General features: G+C 37.6%; 1 long non-coding RNA gene across 2 annotated transcripts; it reads right to left on the bottom strand.

Moving 5' to 3' along the window:
• Positions 1-4,941: 4,941 nt before the first annotated feature.
• Positions 4,942-12,585, bottom strand: LOC110200162 (uncharacterized). 2 transcript variants are annotated; one of them, XR_013483934.1, is made up of 3 exons: positions 12,526-12,585; positions 7,195-7,242; positions 4,942-5,740 (listed from the first exon to the last, which is right to left on the bottom strand). It is a non-coding gene; the product is annotated as an uncharacterized LOC110200162 (long non-coding RNA). The 2 variants fall into 2 exon arrangements; XR_013483933.1 differs by lacking the exon at positions 12,526-12,585 and adding an exon at positions 11,598-12,330.
• Between the last annotated feature and the right edge of the window lie 8,835 nt (positions 12,586-21,420).

Here is a 21,420-nt window from a genome sequence, read left to right as displayed (position 1 = left end):
CATGGGCTGGAAAAATGACTCTGACTTTTTGTTAGCTTTCCCACTCAGAATTCAGTTTGATATTTTTTAAGTTGTTGTACAGGGGGTACAACAGGAGAGCTTGGCATAAATATTGGTTTCACTCTGCCATCTTGGCTCCATCTCAAATTATTAAATTAGAATCCCTCATAATATAGTGACTAGTATGAAACACTATCCATTGAAGAGAAGACAGAGACCTTGGGACACCAGAGGGCTGCTACTCTAGAGACCACCCTGAGGGACAAGGAACAAACAAAAAGAGTCATGGAAGAGCTCATTTGGGATGGGGAGTAGGGGTGGGTAAGACCATGGGGATAGGAGAGGTGAAGCATATAATTTGTAAGCTTCCCATTTTAACTAATTATTCTTGATTCTTATTAGATGGTAAGCTTTGATGTCTGTTCACTGCAGTAGAAATATAAGTGCTCTTGTACTTCATAAATTTTGGAGCCATGGGGGCAAAATTCTGGTTGCCCCACCCTAGTTAAGTTTTGGGAAAGAGCCATAAGGTCTCAAGGAACAGGGTAGAGAGGCATGCTTTGAAGTCCTGCTGCAATAGGATCCCACTCCCAGCCAGTTCTTGATATTGAGAAAAGTAGTAAGGAAAGAACGGTAGTGTTTGTCACTTCTCAAAAGTGGAGCAAATTCTTGGTCTTTGACCTTTGAATTTCTATACTTCATCTCATCCATGATCATTTGGTTCTAATTCCCGATTCTGTGGAGGGAAAAGTGTCCCTCATGAACTCAACTTGATTCATTGAAGTTCTGGAAAGGCTGGCTGGATATTAGGGTGAGAGTTGGGACTTATATTTAAATCTTGAACTGGGTGTGGTTATTGTGGCTATAGAGAAACTGCCTGAAGAATTCAATCTATTTACAAGCCATCAGCATGGGCCACTGTAGCTGATGAAGTAGAATCAATTGCTGTTTCTATACTTTCTAAGGACACAATTATAACTTCATAACAGGGCTTCATTTAATTACTGGTAAGCTATGTAAGCTGAATAGGGAGAGGCATTTGTAAGTGCCAGGAGACGCATGCATTGTGAATCCTCTTACTTACTGTGCAGGCCTTGTTGGGTCATTTTCTCCTTTGGGTTATATGTTACAGTGAGGTTTTAGGTAATAATAACTGCCAACATTTACATAGGGCTTTAAGATTTGCAAAGCACTTCACATTATGTGATCTTCACAACAACCCTGTGAGATGAACACTATTATTAACAGATGAGGATATTGAGACTGAGAAAGGTTGTGTGACTTCCCCAGGGTCACACTGATGATAAGTGAGGCAGAATTTGAACCCAGCGCTTCATGACTCCAAATCCAGTGCTCTATCTACTTTGCCGCATCAGTGCTTCCAGGCGAGTTTTGCCCAGAGTGGTTTTTGCAGCAATATAGACTGTCATGTTGTAAGCCTGACTGCCTATCCATCCTTTTTTTTTTTTTGACTAGTAGCTGAAACGATTATTTCCCACTATGGAACAAATGAGAATAATAATCTCAATGCTCATGTAGGGCTCATTGTTTGCCTCCTCTGCCATGTCCAAAATATGGTATGAAGCAACAACAAATAATGTTGCAATTACATTGTACCTAGGAGGACTCAGCTCAAGATAATTTGTGAGAAATTGGGGTGCTTCATAAATATTTTAGGCTTATGAGAAGTGCTGGTATATATGGGAAGTAGACAACAATAGCTTAGAGAAAGAAATCATGAGATTGTGAAGTCACAACAAGGGCTGACAATTGAAATGAGATCAAAGATTAGAAGGGTAGAATATGTTCCTGAATTCTGGAAGGGCTTTGGTACGATGCCAGAGGCTGGAAGGAATTATAACACAAGAGAAGGCTACAGTGTGGAGACATTTAGGCTTTGTATGAACTATAACACAGAGAACGTCTGCGTTACTTGCTATGATTAGGAAACTCATTACTATTCCCACTCTGCCATACTAAGATGAAAGTGTATGAAAATATTTATTCTCTGGAAAAGGGGTCTAACAATACTACCTGCTAAGACCTACCATAGGCTCCAAACACTAAGGGATTATGAAAATTAATGTCAAATTCAAGCCCTAGGGCATGACTGTGAGTGATGGAGGCTACATAGCTCTTCAGGGAAGGGTGGCCCATTGGCAGCTGTCACAATTTCCCTTAACCTTTAAAATGAGTTCTCTTAGATTTCATTGATCTATTAAAAAAAAAAGGCCTTTTTATTTTGGGGGCTTTATGAATTATATACTATCAATCAATAAGCATTTATTAAGCACTAACTATATGCCAGGCACTGTGCTAAGCGCTGGGGAAATGAGTGACAATATACTATATACTGCTGTATAGTTTTCAGTGAAGTTTCCAGATTTTCTGGGTTTTATGATACAGAGAGGTGTGACATCTCCCTAATTCCAATGCACTGGAGCCATTTGTGTTATGTGAGGTTTATGTTTATGTTTAGCTATAGAATTTTCTCTGGGAAATGGTCTCTGTACTATAACTTAGACACTGCCCAGCTTCCAAATAGAACCAACTGTATTATTTGCATTCTTCTTATCAAGGTGAAAGAATTTCTTTTAATCTACTTAGGAAATGTGAAGTTTCTCAGTCCCCAGGACCAATTCATTCCTAAAAGAAACTGAAACTACGCTGGCTTCTCTTATCAAAATTTCATTAAATACGGTTTCACTAACCTGAGCCTTAGCATGACTGGCATACTAAAAACTATGTCACAAAGGAGGAACGTTGTATAATGGAACAACTTATTATTCAGACATGACTAAATGGGTAAACACCCCTAAAACATTTTGTGTCAAGGATTAATTTTCTAAAAACCTGGGGAAGAAGCTGTCACATAAATGGTGAAGCTACAAGAAGTTAACTTTTGTATCTGTCATAGACTCAACATTTATCATCTTGTACTGTTATTTTTCAAACCAATTAAATGGACCAACCCTAGGAAAACATGACAATTAACAGGCATCCTAGAATGGCTAATGGTTTTTAAAAATGCTTTTATAAAAACAAACCATTACCACTAGCCAGTACCTCTAGGCTTATTCATCAGTCATCTTGGACATAAACTAAAGCCTACTGAGAACACGTAAGCCTGGGGGACAAAGCATTCTGGATGCTTGGCTGCCACGCCCTTTCCTTGTCATTGTTCCACTTATCAGTATGAGTTGACCTTGCTTAAGCACTAATGGAGCAATTTCTGGGGAAGCAGACATTTTATCAAGCTAGACTGTGTGACTTGTTTATTACTTCTGTCAAGGCCTAAAATTATAATTAAGTTTTAAGTTGCCTAAATTCGTTAGAAAGCTAAGCTATACCTTTCATAAATTCAGCTAAGACTTAAGACCAAATAAATGTGGTTCATTGTTGAAGTGTCATCTCTAGCAAAGACCATCTAGATGCTCTCCAAGATTTTCTCCTTTAATTGGAGAAAGGTTTCAGAATTTAGAAAACAAAAAGTTGTGTGATTCTGGTCCAAACTTAATGCTGTGCAAGGGAGACGAGTATGGCAATTAGAGATAAGGTTTCTTTCTCTCCACAACATTTTTTTTTTACAAATGCCTTAACCAAAGGTATTTGTTGATATGAAATTGATGCTAGCATGGAAAAGATTTTTAGCACTTGAAGTTCGGTGGACTTTGGCCTGTACCATAAAATTGAGAAGGTTGGCCTTTATTTAAGCAATCTGCTACAACCACACTACCCTCTTTTCATGCCTAGATGTGGCCCTGTTATACCATTTTATTCTTCATTTGGCTTTAGGCACTGGCTACCCCTAAGTGTGGTTTCCAAGCCCCATAAGAATGTCTATTTCTGGTTATGATCTTAGAGATACCACACTGACAACTTATGAGGGCAACTCCCCTCAGAATTTCTGGGCTGGTTTTGTCTTGGCCGCCTTTATTACCTTCAAATGCTGCTCTCTGGCTTCTAAGAAACTAGGTCCTGGCAGGAACTCCTCCTGTGTATCTACTGCAGGCAACTTCTAAGCTCCATTCATCAGTAACACCATAATTGTTCCTGGCTCTTGGATGCCACTACTTTCCCAAGGTTGATGCTTTTTTGTGGAGAAAAGTTATGCCCTGAACTGATATCAAAAGCTGCATGACTTATAATAAAATGTCATCAGAGGCTTTTCAGTGTCTAGTAACACATCATCTCTCTTCAGCTAACATCTCTAAATTCCAATAGGTGTCCATTTGTTGACTATCAACTGAGCTTATTGGAGTTTAATTATTTGCATGGCCATGGTCTGTCAGAGGAAGGTACAAAAAAGGAAATGAAAAGCAAGCAAAAGTCAGAATAAGGGAGATAACTTCTGCCAGCAGTTTCATTTTCTACTCACCATAGAAATAAAAACTACCAACAGGCTTTCAATCATTTGGATTAGGTGGCAGCTGGTGAAACAGTAGATAGAGTGCTGGGTCTGAAAACAGGAAGACTCAAGGTAAAATCCAGCATCAGACACTAATTAGCTGTATGACCCTGGGCAAGTCAATAAGCCTCTGCCTCTCTTTTCTCAACCGTAAAATAGGGATAGTAACAGCACCTGCCTCTTAGGGTTGTTGTGAGGAGCAAATGAGATGATATCTATAAAAAGCACTTAGCACAGTGCTACATAAATACATATTTCTTTCCTTCATTGAGAGGCCAAGGAATTTATTTTTCAATTAACAAAGGACAAGAATAACTCTTTCTTGTGTGTGTGTATGTATGTATGCATGTGTGCGTATATATACCTACACACATATACATATGTATGTATGTGTGTATAGCCTGAGAATTCTCACTATGAAATGTTGGGTTTTTTTTAAATTTTCATCAATTTAAAAAAACTTTCAACACATTCATCATAGGACACTTATTTTTTTTTAAAAACAGTATTTATTTTAAGAGCAATAGCCATCAACAAAACAACCAAATAAGCGTAAAACATAAAGATGAAATTTTTAGCCAAGCTGCAGTCTTTAGCAAGGCAAAACAAACAAACAAAAACAACAACAAAGTTAGTTTGATGTTTCTGAGTGCTTCATACAGTGCTCTTTTGCACTGCATACGGTTCTCTCAGTTTTTTTCCCTTCTTTATTGCTTGAGGCTGTCACAGTGTTTTGAAGCATGTGACACAAAGTACAACATCAATATTAAACAGACAGTAGCAATATATTGTTTAATATGTGAACCCAGCATATGCATATATTTACATGAAGAATTTGAACTCAGTCTTACTGTCATTCAAATTGATTGCATTTTCACGAATGTGCATGAATTTCCTTTTCTCAACGGGCAGAGAAGACCTTTGTGATAGTTTCAAGTCAGCAAAGAAATGGCATCATTACCTTCCCTGATACACTAAACAGGTGTAAATTGCTTCTACGCCTGCAACCATTTAGGAGTATGTCCTGTCTCTTCAAGAGTCACTAGCATTTTCTCCCTCCTCTAATTAAATCTAAAGTCTTCTCGGCATCACTGCTAATATTCTTTAAAAAGAAATTTAGGATGAGGTTATCCTGGCCTTTCTCTTTAGTTGCTGAGTGACAACCCTGGCTTTGTAGTTATTCCAAGCTTGCTTTTTGATGAGGTGCTCCTTAATTGTGCCCTTTGTGGGATAAATGTTCACCAGCCCTATAGCCATTTGCTGGGATATAATGGGTGCTTCCATTAGAAAGATTTTTGTGGGAATAAAAATACACTCAGCTCCTTCACTAACCTAGAAAGAAAAAGCAGACAGAGATGTAGTTATTTTGGTGCATAGCATGGCAGTTGAGTGCTATAAGGACCCAGGGTGGTTTGGCTAGAGTACAAGAAAGGCCTCCAGAAGAACGGCCGGGTCCAAATTTGCCAAGGTGACGATGTCTAATCTTATACCTGAGAACACTTCCTTTCTTAGTTAAAAAAAATTCTATGAACTTTACTCAGTGATAAAAATTCCAAAAGACAATGTCTTTACATTTAGAAGAGAAAAAGCCATGCCGCTTCAGGGAATGTATTGCATGGAACACTACACGTGCTCCACGTGGAAAATGATGAAAGGAATGTTTGTTCACAGAAATAATTTAATGCCAGAAACAATTCCAAGACAAACTAAAAAGTAAAATTAAAACATTTGAAATGTTTCATTCTTTTTTGAACCTGCAATATCTTTCCCCACTGTAATATCCAGTTGGGTCTATGACTCCCAAACATGCCCTAGGGTTCATAGGGAAAAGTTTAAGACAGGTGCTGAGATGTAGTCTAAGTTACACCAGGAAGGACTTATTGTCACATGTTGCAAATATCACAGGTTAACTGACCCCTAAGTAACAGAAGATCCTTAAGGAGAGGGAAAACACACACACACACACACACACACGCACACATATGCTTCCTCTGACTGCTTTCCCAAGACAGACACACATAAATGCTCATTAGGGAGCTCATTTAGGAACCTGACAATTCTCAACCACAAATGCTTACTTGGGTGTGAATCACACTCTATATGCAACCAAGACAGCTGTAAAAACATACAATATGGACCAGCCTATTGCTACCCACAGTAAACTTTATTTTTCTTATTCTTTAAATCTCTTAGTCCACACCAACCCTCAAATATGCATAAGAAAGGGCTTAAGGACTGCTAGACCTGTAATTTTTTTCAGTATGGGAATTCCCAGGTGAGGAAACTCTCTATATCAATGAAGGCAGGTACCTTCTCTACAACTTAAAGTCTTTAAAAAAACTAGAATACTGACAAAGTAAGTGACTTGCCCAGGGTCATACATCTAGTATGTGTCAGAATTGGGGCTTGAACGCAGGTCTTCCTGACTTCAAGGGTGGTTCTTTACCACTACAACCTCTCTATAACTAAGAGACATTAATGCAGATGCCAATTAATGCAGAGTAGCTTGGTGCTCTCCCTTGATGTAGTGCTGACTCAACTTGCTGCCTGCAGGTTTGCCCTTACTCCCGGCCATGGTTCTAAGACATCTATGAACTTGGTAAGAACTTAGCATAATCGGGGTTCTAAATGTGAGGTTCTTTTTAGGGATACTGTGTGTATGTATATACATGCACATATACACACATATACATATACACACATGTGTATACATATAAACATATATATCCATATATATAGTCTAAAAATGTTTGAAAGATAATTTCAGAAGAAAAGTATTTTCTTACCAGCCTGAAATGTACATCACTTGGTTTCTTCATTTTTTCTACCAAGCCCTAAAATTATAAATGCTTTTTTAAAGGAATGAAAGTCACTGAAAACCTAAACTATCTCCTATCAATTCAGTCAGTAATACCTTATTTATTTAAGAAATTCAGACTAGATAAATATGCTTCATTGTTAAGGTTCTAATACTGCAAAGGTTAAATTTGTCCAATCTTTTTTTTAAAACATTCTCTTCTCCTTTGGTTTCCATAACATTAAATGTTCCTGGTTTCTATTGTAATAGTCTATGTACCTACTTAAACAATACTGAACGAATTATTATGATTCCTCTGCTATAGCACTTATGGTGAATCTCTATGGGCCAGCACAATGAGTCTAAATATTCTCTGATTTTTACCTCCCTTATGTGCCGGCTCCTCTTACTGACTCTTTAACTATGATCTTGCTCTTTCTTCACTACAGTTTTTACCTTGATGTACTGATGCTTCAAGTGTCACCCATTGCTGATGCCATCAACAATCTATTCCACTGAGAAAGGTCACTTTACCTCTCTGGGCCTCAGATTGCCTCTTGTAAAGTAAAGATCAAGGCTAGATGACTTTCAAGTTTATTCTTGCTCTTACATTGTAGAAGTCCATAGGTCAAATCTCTTAGAGATGGAGAAACTGATAATCTGGCACCATGCTACCAATCCCCTGAAATCTCTATACCACCGAGAATTTACAAAACCACACAAATGGAAAGAATGATGAGTGCTATTACAGTGGTACCACATGCAAGACTGATAATTATCCATTCTATTCCTATCTATTTCACTCACTCAATCAATATTTATTGAGGACTCACTGAAAGTGCTTTGAAACTCCTATGGAAATTTATTGTTATTATGATATGCAATGTATTGTACAAATGCTGTGTGTTTTCGTAGAAGTGAGACATGAGTTAGACCTTAACATCCTGACAGCAGCCAGGGATTACACACACTTGTCTTTTTTTGTTTATTTGTTTGTTTTTTTGGCTAGGCAATGGGGTTAAGTGACTTGCCCAGGGTCACACAGCTAGTAAGTATTATGTGTCTGAGGCTGGATTTGAACTCAGGTTTTCCTGAATTCAGGGCCAGTGCACCACTTAGTTGCCCTGATTACACACACTTGTAATCCCTGCAACTGGGGGAGGCTGACATTGGTGGGTCCTTGAGTTCAAGAGGTCTGAGCCGAAGTAGGCCTAAAGTTGATTGGATATTTGTATTAAGTGCAAGACCAATATAGTGAGCCCCTAAGAGTGGAGGACAAATTGTCAGGATTTAAATGGGAGACAACAGCAGCAAGGATGGGCATTTTCAGAAAGGGAGACATCATGTTAACCAATCCTATGAAATGTTTGAGACCATTATATATGGAACATATTTTCCAAAATTTATATTAATACAATTCAATAACAGTCCAATTTAATAAACATTTGGTAAACTCCTACTATATGCAATTATATACTGCATTCCACTGATGAGTCCTCTTTTTTTTTTTTTCACATTCCACCCATGTCTCTGGACTGATATAGTTGAATCAGAAGGGTATACCATGGACCCAATCTAACGTCACTTTGACTGGTTCTGACTTGGGGCAAGGCATGCAAGCAGCTACCGTGGAAGAAACTTTGGGAGAATGGTAATCAGACAAATGATCACTCCTACAGTGCCACATCTTGCCTCCTAATTCCTGTACTAAATAACCAAACCAGCAGGCAGTATTCTCACTCATGGCTGACCCTTGGTTCTCCAAAGATATCTTACATTCTACTTTATTCAATGTCTTTACGAAGACATTATGCAAAAGTTTTTCAGGGATGTTTTACAGGTATTTCATGTTTTAGATGTCAATTCAACTAGATTGTCTCTGAGGCCCCTTCTGACTCCGAACATTTATTATTTTGTGATAACAATGGAATCAAATTATATTGGGAAACAGACCCAATATAGCATTTTGGTCTAAGTTTTCTTGGTTTACAATTTGGACACCAGTCCTTCTCCTCACAAGAACTATTTCGTTTCCCCTATCCCAGCACTTGCCTGATTAACAGCACATACTGGCCATGCTCCAGGAAGGATAAAGCAGTATTATCTGACTCCACAAACAGAAGGCCTATGGCTGATAATGGTAAAACTGCTTGTTGTACTCCAAGTTTTTAGCAAAGGGATCCAGACCACCAAGAAACCACTACAATAGTCGGCCCAGATGTCTGAGGAACAGACTGCCTTGGAATATAATTTCCTACTCTGAGTATCATAGGATCATAAAATCATAAAAATCAGATGATTTTAGAGGTGAGAAAGACCTTAGACAAGATGTTTGCAGGCTTGAGCACATCCAGAAGAGAGAGACCAGGATAGTGAAATCTATCACCTGGGTAGTATTAATGTGAAAGCATCTGCAAACATTTTTAGGGGATCTCAACATTATAGTTATATTCCTGCTGGCCAAGGCTATGAATGAAATCCTAGGTCATGAAACAGAGAATAGCTAAGTGGCCTATATGGGAAGTTAAGCTCCTTATCCCTGAATAAAATTCAAACATCTTTGGCAACAAAACAAAATAAAAAAACCATACCCTATAAAGATTTATTGAAGGAATGTTTAATTTTCTTTTTTTTGGCTAGGCAATAGGGTTAAGTGACTTGCCCAGGGTCACACAGCTAGTAAGTGTTATGTGTCTGAGATCAGTTTTGAACTCACGTCCTCTTGAATCCAGAGCTGGTGCTCTATCCACTGGGCCACCTAGCTGCCCCTTGAAGGAATGTTTAGACTGGAGAAAGGAATACTTGGGGTAGAAGGACCTCTATCAGTCAATATTACTAAGTGCCTACTGTGTGCCAGACACTATGCTAGCCACTTGGAATATGAAAAAAAGGAAAAAAAAATCATCCCCACCATCAAGGAGTTTGATGGCAGTTTTCACATGTTTAAAGATTTTTTTCATATGGAGAAATGATTATATTCGTTTTACTTGGCCCAAAGGGTAGAATTAGAAATAACAAGTGGAATCGACAGAAAGATAGATTTTTAGCTTGATGTAAGAAAGAGAGCACATATCAGGAAATCAGTACGGACATGTGTATGGGAAAGCAGTCCAGCAGTGTAGATAGCCAGCCTTGGAGTCAAGAAGATTTGGGGTCAAGTAGCACTTGACACATAACATCTGTGTGACACTGAGCAAGCCACTTAACCTTTTGGTGTCGCAAGGCAAATTGCTGAGGCTAGAAGGAGTCAAACAGTTGCCCATCTGCATTGACAGGTGAAGTTTCTTCCCTAAAAGTTCTCTATTCCAGTGAAATCAAAGGAATAGGCCAAAAATAAAGAAAAATGAAAACTATCTGAATGGGCTCTCTCATGATACCTTAGGTCCTACTTCATTCAATGTCTTCATGGAGACATTAAATGAAAGCTTCTCAGAGATGTTTTAGCGGGGATTCATCTTTCAGTTATTAATTGAATTGAATTATCTCTGTGGTCCCTTCCAGCTCTGAAAGTTAATAGTTCTATGATAATAATGGAATCAGACTGAAGGCTAATAAGATAATAATTATGACTATGATGGTACATAAACTTTCTTTTCAAGGTCCATCTTCTAACTCATTTCATGAGGGTGTCATTCGATGGACTCTTAAAATTGTCATAATCTCGAATCTTGGCTTTTCTAGTAATAACCCATAACTCTAAAGAGAACTATCTAATTCTAGCTTCCTTATTTGGAATTTATTATTAGAAATACCTGGTAAAAGTTTTTGATAAATATTTCTAATATACACACTTCTTTAAAAGAACAGATTGGTCAATTCTTCTAAATAAGCATGTATATTTACCAAGCACCTATTATGCACAAATTGTTGTATTAGATTAGGTAGAAGATACAAAAGACATTATAAGCTGTAGAACTGGAAGGAAATTTTGAGCCCATTCTACAGATTAGGAAACTGAAGTCCAGGGAGGTTGTGACTTGTTCAAGGCCGTACAGCCCTTGTTCTTGAGAAATTACAACCTATCTCAAGGGAAATATTTAGTAGCTAGATTTTTCTGTACTTTTCAAAAAGGAAAAAGTAAATGGGAAATGAGCACTTAGTAAAAAAAAAAAAAAGAAATTATTACCTAGTTGGGAGACAAGTTTATATGTATGAAGATAGGCAACACCAAAAGGTAGTACATGTCTAGATGTCCTATGTGTGGTGTAGGTAAGTATTGTAAAGAGAAACAACACTTGACAGGCTGGTGTAGTCAAAAGGAAGTATCATAGAAGAGGTGGGATCATACCTCTCAAACTGAAAGAGACCTCAAAGGTAATTAGGTCCAACCCCTTCATTTTACATATGAAGAAACTGAAGCCCAGAGGGTTTAAGGGTTATAAAACTAGTTACCTTCAGTGCTGGGATTTTAACCCAAGTTCCTCTGAATTGAGAATCATTGTTCTTTCTATAATTGAAGTCTGGTTAGGATTTAACTAGGAGGGCAGCATCTAGGATCAGGAAAAGGGGACAATAAAAAAATATAGAGACATTAAAGAGCAAGGTGTACTTGGGTGAAAGTGAGTTGACGAGTTTACATAAATGGAGGATTCATGTGGGAGAGCAGAGGGAAATAAAGCTAGGAAGGTTCTTTGGGGAACAGACGAATGATGAGTATTGAAAGCTGAAGCTTTCTACATGGGGATCTCTCATCAGTAACATGATGAAAGCAGTGTCACAGCAATATTTATTACTCGTGTTTTACTGATGGATAAGATGAGGAAGGAGGGTGGGAAAGATTAGAAGTTAGGAAGCTATTGCAGTAGTCCAGGTGTGAAGTGATGAGCTGAGGTCATCAGTGGTGATGAAAAGAAAGGAATGAACTCAAGAGAAACTGCTTAGGAAACATCAATATGATTTAGCAATGACTCAGATATTGGTGATTTAATGTTAATGAAGAATTAATAAGAACAGCACATGGAACACTAACTGAATTTTTAGGGTGCCTTTCATAAATAAAAGATTTAGGGAACTTAAGGAAAAAAAATTCCTGCCAAAGGTGTTAAAAAAGGCAGAACAGAAATATTCAAATCTCTTAAACCCTATCCATCAATTTAAAAATTATTACTTTCATAAAAATATTTTTAATGTTTAAATTTTTAACCTAGTTTAGTTTGATACAGACCCTGGTTTGGTTTAATGTAGACTGTGACAATCCCACATAACAATAGATTTCTTATTACTCCGGTTTCAAATGAATGAAACTACAAAAGCCAATTTTCTTTAAATATGAATACAAATGAACACATTTGCAATGTAATTATAAGACAAAGAAACTTACAAAAATTTTTCCTTGTTCCAAATAATTTAACTCAATACCATAATATGCTGATGAAGTTACCTACCAAGAACAAATAGAAATGTTAATGATTTTAGTAGATTACAAGCCAAATTAAAGAGGTATATTGTCTTCAGGTATACTTTTGAACTAAAGAAATAGTGTGAGAAAGTAAAAAAAAACATAATAATTTGACATTTTGCTATAATGTAGCACCCCCTTTGAGCTCTACCCAACCAATTCATAATTGGTCCCCAGGGCTGATTATCCCAGTTTCAAAGTACTCTGGGGTTCTACATTCCTAAAAGCATAGCATGAGCCCTTTCTGATTTGCTTAATAGTTAAACAATTGAAACAATTAGTTCAAAGCATAAGCATTTACTGAAATGGCATAGCATGAATAATTGTGATAAAACATGTTCCCCATTAACCTGGGCTATATCCTGCCACATACCTTATGCCATATGCATAGTACCAGTGGGGAGAAGAGTTACCAGCATAGAGCATATTGTAGAGAAGCACATGTTGGGAATGAATATGACCAAGGAAACTCACAGGTCTAGTATATAAGGCCCTGATTTCTTTTCTCTCCTTATGGTATGCCCCTCGGGTACAGTATTTCTGCTGGGAAGATACCCTCAACTTGATTTCTTGGGCCTACTCTTCTCTGCAATTCGTGTAGATCCACACCTGTATTCTCTGAACTTTTGCTCTGCTGGGTATGGCAACTCTTACTGGTTAAGCCGCTTTCCACATTATTACTGATAGGAGATGGGAAAGGGAGGAGAAATCTCCTCCACTTGATACAGTCTGGAAGAGGACAAGAACTGGGCTCTTCCTCCATCACTGGCTCCTCTTGACTAACTCTCCTCGAAGTTCATCATGCATTTTAAGGCCACTAATAACGTGGTTGATACTTCAGTCAGCCAATGTTCAGTTACTGTAAAATTCCATTAATTTGAATATGGCAGTTCTTCATACATTCTAAATTAGTAAAGGAAAATGCAAACAATTCTTTACATTTCCTTTACACTTTTTCACATAAAAGGCTGAAAGTGGTTTAAAAAAATACTTTGCAAGGTTCAAATGGACCATTCTAAGTTTTACATACTTTACAATCAGCAAGTAGATCTCTTGGGATGTGGATCAATGTTTCATTTTCTTTACAAACTATGAATGAAACTACTCAAAAACTACTAAAAAAAAAAGAGGGACAACCTTAACATTTCATTTTCTTTGCTACCTGAAGTACTCAATTTATGGGGGTTCCATGGTCACCCCCTCTTCACAATAGCAAAATAAAAACCCCAAACCATTATTAAATCCATGTTTCACTTGATTATTAAATAGAAATATGAGATTATATATTAATCTTTAGTTGCTATTGTTCAGCATGTTAAGAATAAGAAGTATATATTTACTTATATTTATATTTAGTCACTATGAAAAATACAGAAATTCACAAAATTCTGGCAGTCTCATAATCACAACCAAAATAAATTCAAGAACAGAGAGAATGTGGATGTGTAGATAAGAATGAAACAAAATACCACATGTTGCAAGGTAAGAGTTGACCTATCAGGTTAGTTAGAATTTTTCTCTTTAAAAAAATGTAACTTTTGACATGTATGTATGTATATGTTTCGGTCTACTATTGTCAATGACTCTCTGAGGCAGCTACAACAATGGAGGTAACTTCTTTCCTATTAGCCCATTAGCAGCTGCTTAACAAAACCGGGACAGTTAAGTGGTACAGTGGATAGAGTGCTGGGCCTGGAGTTGGGAAGACTCATCTTTCTGAGTTCAAATCTGGCCTCAGACACTTAGTAGCTGTGTGACCCCTGGGCAAATCATTTAACCCTGTTTGTCTCAGTTTACTTATCTGTAAAATGAGCTGGAAAAGGAAATGGCAAACCACTCCACTCCAGCATCTATGCCAAGAAAACCCCAAATGGGGTCGCAGAAAATTAGACACAGATGAAACGACTGAACAACAAAGCAAAACTGAGTATTCTGTCCCCATTGCCTATAACTTCTGAGAACAAGGTACATGTACTCAACATGTAAATCAATTCTAACTTGGGGAAATGTTTTATTAACTTCAAATTATACATGAAAAAGAACATTTTCAAGATGCAGCATGGCATAGCAGAAAAAAATACCAGACTTAGAGTCAGGAAAATTGGATTCAAAATTCCAGCTCCAGCACTTACTAGCCTTATGATTATGTTCATCACTTAACCTCTCTAGCTGCAGTTTTTGCAGCTGTAAAATGGGGCTAATAACACTTAATAGAATCTTTGGACGGAAATCGTGCAAACCACAAAATGCTGTCTAAATGTATATTACTATTATTAGGCTATTCCTTGTGATTTTCTCTGTGGAGGGAAAGGGAAGGCTAATTGGCTGGTGGTCACTTCTGGCAGCAACTCGTAGCATCAGGGTCCTCCAGAAAGTACCCTCCCCTCTTTGATCCAGCTCAGATCACCATGTTGTCGTAGTGGTGAAATAAGACTTTGGAGAAATCAAAAGTAAATTTTTTTTTAATCAGGATGCTTTCCTTCCTCACCTCTGCCTAACAAAATTTCTTTTCTCCTTCAAGACTCAGCTTAGGCTCTCTTCTACACAAAGCCTTTCCTGACCTCTTCCCTCAAACCCCACAACTGTTAGCATCCTTCCTTCTTCAGAACTTCTTTTATTCACTGGACAAGGTGTCCTGAAAAATCTTGGTGCAGTTTAAACTTTAATTAAGCTTTAGTAACTTACAACTGCACTAAGACTTTTGGAACACCTCCTATTTGTGTATTCAATGCCTAAAACAGTGTTTGGCCCATAGTAGATACATAGTAAATACCTTGTTGATTGATTGATTGATTGACTGAGAAAAGGTTGAGGGAACCCAGGTTCCAGACCACTGCCAAGTTCAAAATCCCACTTGGAAAAGCTAGAGAAAAACAGAGTTATGTAATGATCTTGGAATTTTAAAGTTGAAGGGTCTAGAGATCACCTATAGAGTACACCTATGGAAATCATCTAGCTCAGGCCTGCCCACCAAAGGATTTCAGATGGCCTGCAAAAAATGTAGAGGATGTAAAACAAAGTAAAGATGTAACGAGTGCTTGTCTGTGCCCGGCTTAACCCTCTTTCCCCTAGTCACTATTGTGCCCGTCATGCAATGTGGCGGGTAGGTTGCCACTGTGCATTTTCTCTTGTTTGTCACATGACCCACGGCAACCAACCATCATCAGTCTGAGAGCAGTGAGAGCATATCTTTCACTGTGTTTTCGGTCATTACTGGCGTTGAAAGGGGACAAAGTGAGTGCAGCCGCGTGCCAGCACAGTTCATGTCCTCTATGCGACGAGCAGCAACAACCCAAGGGCTTCTTCCCCTCCCTCGCTGCTCGGCGGCCCTCCAAGCTACATGAGCGTCTGGCGCTCTCTCCAAGGTCAGACGTTCAGTTCAGTTCAGTATTTCTTTGTGTGTGAGCAGTTGCTGTGGAGATTTTTTGGTTCTAACGTTAAAAGTTTTGGGGGTGACTTTGTAAAATAGGTGAGAAACAGGAACAGAAGACCAAATCAGAACATAGAGTGTTTAATCCAGAGCAGACAAATAGATACTTGTTTACTTACATGAGAGACAAAATATTGGGCCTTGTTTGCAGAGAAGTAATAGTTATTCTGAAGGAATACAATCGTCATCACCATTTAGAATCAAAATGTCCTGACTTAAGCAAATTGGGCACCAACGAAAAACAAATTAAAGCATCCAAATTGTTGAAAAATCTCAGTGGGAAACAATGGTTTTTCAAGAAAGTAAACTCAGAAAATGAGGCAGCTACTAACGTTAGTTTTCAGATTTCTAAAGAAATCAATTTTAAACATGATTCCAGAGTATGATAAACTAATTGCTGACAAGAAGTATAATATGTCCCATTAACTAAATGTAGACAGTAAGAAAACCGGAAAAGTGTATTAAAACTTGTACCACTTAGCAAAATAATTTTTAACATTAATGTGGTTTCATGATAAATAAAAATCTTAAGCAATAAGTGTAATTAATTGATATTAACTGAAATTTCCCTTTTTAAAATATGGTTTATTTGCAAAATGGTTTAATCATTAATTAATTATAACTTTACTTGGAAAGTGAGCACTAAAAGCCTATCTGTGGCCTGAAGAAGTTTAGCCTATTTTAATTTTGGCCCCTACCTACTGCCAAGTTACACAGGTCTGATCTAGTCTAATCGTTTCATTTTACAAATGAGGAACTTGACTTGCCCAAGGTCACACAGCAATTTAATTTAGTCTACATCATGGTTCTAATTGGTACAGTCCCTCTGGACAGCCTAAACCTTTGCCCAGAATTCTCAGTTCTATCTATCTGTCAATAAAGGTCTTGACTTTGTGTTTCTGGCTTCCAGCAGGCAAACAGGGAACAAACTAGGCCAACATGGCAAACAGGAAGCTCTCAGCAAAGCAAGCTGCAGCCTTTGAGAAACAGTCATCCATGAGGTTATGATTTCCCTTTATCGTTTCATCTGACAAATGTTTTCCTACATCTGTGGTTCAATCCTCCATACATCAGGGTTAGTGTATGAGTATTTATTTAAAGTTCAGATGCATATGGAAATAAAGCAGGTGGGCAGGTAAAAAAAAAACCCAGGGGATTCCTCAAAGGAAGGAATTTTATGTATCCTATGATGCTGAACCTTACAATTTGATTATATTCCTTACTCTTCAGTGGGTCAGGAGCTTTACCAATTTGAAAAATAACTTCAAAATTAATCCCTGCTTATTCAATAGATAGTAACAAGCAGTTAGTAGCAAATTTGGGGAAAAGCAGCAATTGTAGCAATTACTTACTAACTGCTAGCTACTGGATGAAAACTACCGGGTTGCTTCCAAAATAACCAGCTGTTTGATTGAATACAACTCTACATATTTTACCCCAGACCAGGCAGTAGACACATTCTTTATGAAAGGCTGCTATTACAAGTGATTATTACCAGCATTTGTCACAGAGATCAGAAGACCTTTTATTTCTGTGGGGAAAACTGTATTTATAGCCTTCCAAATGGTGTTGGATTTAATATGTGCTTGTTTTGGCAGATATTGGAAAGAGTTTTGTAAGAAAGAATTGTGTCTCCAGCCCATCAGTTGCCAGTCAAGTCAAGTCGATAAGCATACAGGACTATGCCAGCTACTGTGTTAAGGACTAGAGAGATCCAGCTTTAAAAAGAACAGGGCTTGTTAATGAAATGCTCCTTATTTGGAAAAGTTCTCTTAACTTGAAAGAATAAGGGGAAAGAGAGAGAACAGGAAAATGTACACCCAGATAAACCTAGAAGACTAGAATTTTTCCTGAGTGGTAGGTAGAGTCAGATTTTTGCTAAAGGTTTCCTTATTGTATCAAAGCATCAGTTGACTAAAGAAGAAAGGAATGGCTTACCTCTTTGAGCTTCAGCTTTCATATCTGTAAAACATTAACCTCATTGTTTCAATTTTAATTTACAGAGGGTTCTGGGAGAGAAAAGAGCAGAGCATGAGATCTGCTCCTTTACTGGGCAAGAACAACTCAATTTAAATGGCATGTATTGATTCTAAAAAGTTCTACTGTAATGACTGATCACAGAGGTAACCCGGGTTTTGGAAGGCTATGGTGGGAAAATGTAAACTGAGGCAAGTTCTACCATACTGGGGAAGCTTTGCCCTGGTAACAGCCTGAGTCTGCTATCTGAGGAACAACTTAGCTAAGTGTGTGTGTGGGGTCATCTTGCTAAGCTGGGTACTAGGCAATGAATTCTTTGGCTATCCATGAATTAAAGAAAATTTTAAAAGTGTCCATTAGACCTCTGCAACTCCTATCTGCTTCCACAATGACAGTAGTGCAGGGGTGGCAAAAAAGGGCAAAAATTGCTAAATTTTTCCCATTGAAAAAAAGTATGAAAGTATTAGCCCAATAATAATCTCTACAGTGTTTATCTAAAAGACAGTTTTAGAAAGATTTTTTTCTGAAGTTTTTCCTTTTCTTTAACTTCAGGTAGACTCTTGGCCATGACTTTTTAAATAACTTTGGTGTCCACGTTATCATGACACAGTGGAAGGAGGGATTTTACAATTGTCAGCATCAAACGAGAAAGCCTTTTTCACTCTAATTCTTTCTCTATATTCAATAGCTAATGTGTTTTCAATTAAAACTGAATCCCCATGGGTTACCTTCCACTATTGACTGACAAAGTGCACTATAGCAATGAGTCTGTCATATTGCCCAGAGGCAATTGGCTCCTTTGCCTTACTTAGAATTTCTCTATGATGTTTGTTTTCTTCTATTGGAGCTGGCAGTATGGTTTTAGGCCATGGAGGTAAAAGTAAATGATGTTTTAGAACAGTATTATTGTTGAAAAGTGCTCTGAGTAGTGTGACTTCAAAAAGCAGACCAAAGAGAAAAATATTGTTTCTTACTTCAAAGATGTGTCAGTTTAGCCAGTATAAGTAAAGTGTCATGAAGGCCTGGTTTTGGCCAAGATAAGGCAAAAGATCTCCTATCAGAACCCAGGATGGTTCCATAGGGACAGAATCCAAGGTGGGATGTTAATGAGGAAGATGAGAATTCTGGACAGAGAAGAAACTTAGAAATGGTTGCCAGAAGTGAGTTATAATTTATAATTACACTTAAGAAATTGTGTAGAGCTTTTAATGACTCAAAGTTACTCCCTAGTACAAAAAAAAAATCTTTTCTACTACAGATGTTTTCTAATAGCAATGCTCTATAGAATCTTAGAACAACACTGTTTCTGAAAAATGAGTTACAGATGACCCAAAGGGCCATGGAGAGATGTATGACAGTACAAGTAGACAAATATATTTCCACTGAGGACCAACATGCAAATAGTGGCAAAAGGAAGAATATTGAAGAAATGTATAATCAAAAAAAGGAGATGCACTAGCCATATAACAAAAGGAAGGGATGATAGGTGTAAGAGGAAGAGCCGTGAATTCTTGTGCCTGGGACAAATTCAATGGGGAAGTAGGATAGGAAGAGGGCACAGAGGGCAGTATGCCCTATGTGCAGTTGCACTGGGAAGGTGGTCAACATCTCCTCCAAAGATATCCATGTTCCTGTGGCACAGCCTACAAGCCTACCTGCCCCCAATTCTCATGAGAAGATGGGAGAGAGGAGATGGTAAGAAACTGTAGAACCAGGAAGGTGGCTCTTGAAAAAGGAGTGCCGAGACAATTGCATTAGTAGCTTAGGGCTTGGCAACACAGTGGGATGACTTTACCACACAGTTCAGGCCAATGGAAGACCATGAGGGATGGAAGATTAGAAGATCATTACAGAGGGAAAAACACACTCCACCCCCCCACCATATATCAGCACCACAGGGCAAAGCTCTAGCTATACTGCCTTAGTTATAACTCTGCTAGACATATGGAATGCTGCATAGGGACCCACAAAATATCTGGAAGAAGGTCCCCAATATGTTAGGTGGATTCTCTTTGGAGAATCTGTAGGAGACTATACATAAGAATTACACAAGATGAGAAGGCACTTATGGGTTGGAATTAGCACCGATAGAGAGAATACTTATTTCCATGAGTTCTCAGGTCTCTGAAATATTGAAAAAATGCCAGTTCATTATATGAGAAACATAGGATGGATTCCTAGCTTTAGGCCAAGATGATGCCATTTCATTAAACAGCAGAGGCAAAAGTAGGAATGTGCTTCAAGGAAATACTCTGAAAAAATGTGACCTATAATAGCTGATATTGGAAGTTATATTTCTTTGAGAAAATATCAGAGAAAGTGTACAGAGGAAATACTAGAAAGTTAAGGGCTCATATTTGAGCTTTGGGGCATTTCATTTTGAATATATTACTACGAAGTATTTGTTATGCCATTTGTTGATACCTAGTTCCAAGTTACATGCTTTGGTAAAAAATGAATTTTATTAAATTAGGGGAATGCATATTATATATACATAATACATACCCATGAATTCTCTCTTAAGTCATATCTGAAGGGTTGAGGATTTCTCACTAAGAGCCACCATATGTGGTTGGCAGGATGGTGTTTAATTCCAATCATGGACCTGGAATCAGAGGATCTGAATGTGAGGCCTCCTGGTTTTACCCCTTACTACCTTTGTGACAGGCAAGTCACAACCTCTCTGAACCTCAGTTTCCTGAACTGTAAGTTTATAGGCTTGGACTAAATGATTCCCAAGGGCCCTTTTGAGTTCTAATTCTATGAGCTATGATCCCATGATCCAGACAGTTCATGAATACCATCTGGTGGTAAAATGGAACAGGGATAGCTGCACAGTTATCCAATTATAGTATGTGTAAATAATGTGTTGACATGTCATACTGGCTGCAGCTGTAGGATGGTGGAAATGGAGAAGTCAGAGGTATAGAAAAAGAAATTAAGCTGGCATATTATAGAAATGACTTTGAAAATAATGCAAAATTTTGAAAAATTAAAAAGAATTTAATTTAAATTTTAAAATAATTTTGAAATAATAAATTTTAGTATCACTATAATTATTATATGGGTGAATAACTACTTAGAGAATAGACTAGCTCCTTGGCAGAACTCCTTGATATAAATCAGAAGTTAATAGGATATTAATATCACCTTACACTTGGAAAAATACTTTCTAGTTTTCAAAATGCTTTAATATATTAGCTCATTATCTCCATTTTACTGATTTAACAAACGCTGAAGTTCAAAGAGTTAAATGACTTGCCTATTCGCGCATGAGTATTAGGTAATACATAGATCCAGATTTTCTAGTGCCCGATTTTAGTGATGGAGAAACAAAATGATATTTACTGCATATTGAGTGAAAATAATTTGAAGATTATTAATCTAGAAATATAATGATTTCTTATGAC

Source organism: Phascolarctos cinereus, unplaced genomic scaffold (genome assembly GCF_003287225.1).
Source record: "Phascolarctos cinereus isolate Bilbo 61053 unplaced genomic scaffold, phaCin_HiC Scaffold_9;HRSCAF=440, whole genome shotgun sequence".
In the NCBI taxonomy this organism is placed as follows: Eukaryota; Metazoa; Chordata; class Mammalia; order Diprotodontia; family Phascolarctidae; genus Phascolarctos; species Phascolarctos cinereus.
The sequence above is the reverse complement of the archived record's forward strand: the minus strand, read 5'-3'. Positions and strand labels throughout refer to the sequence as shown.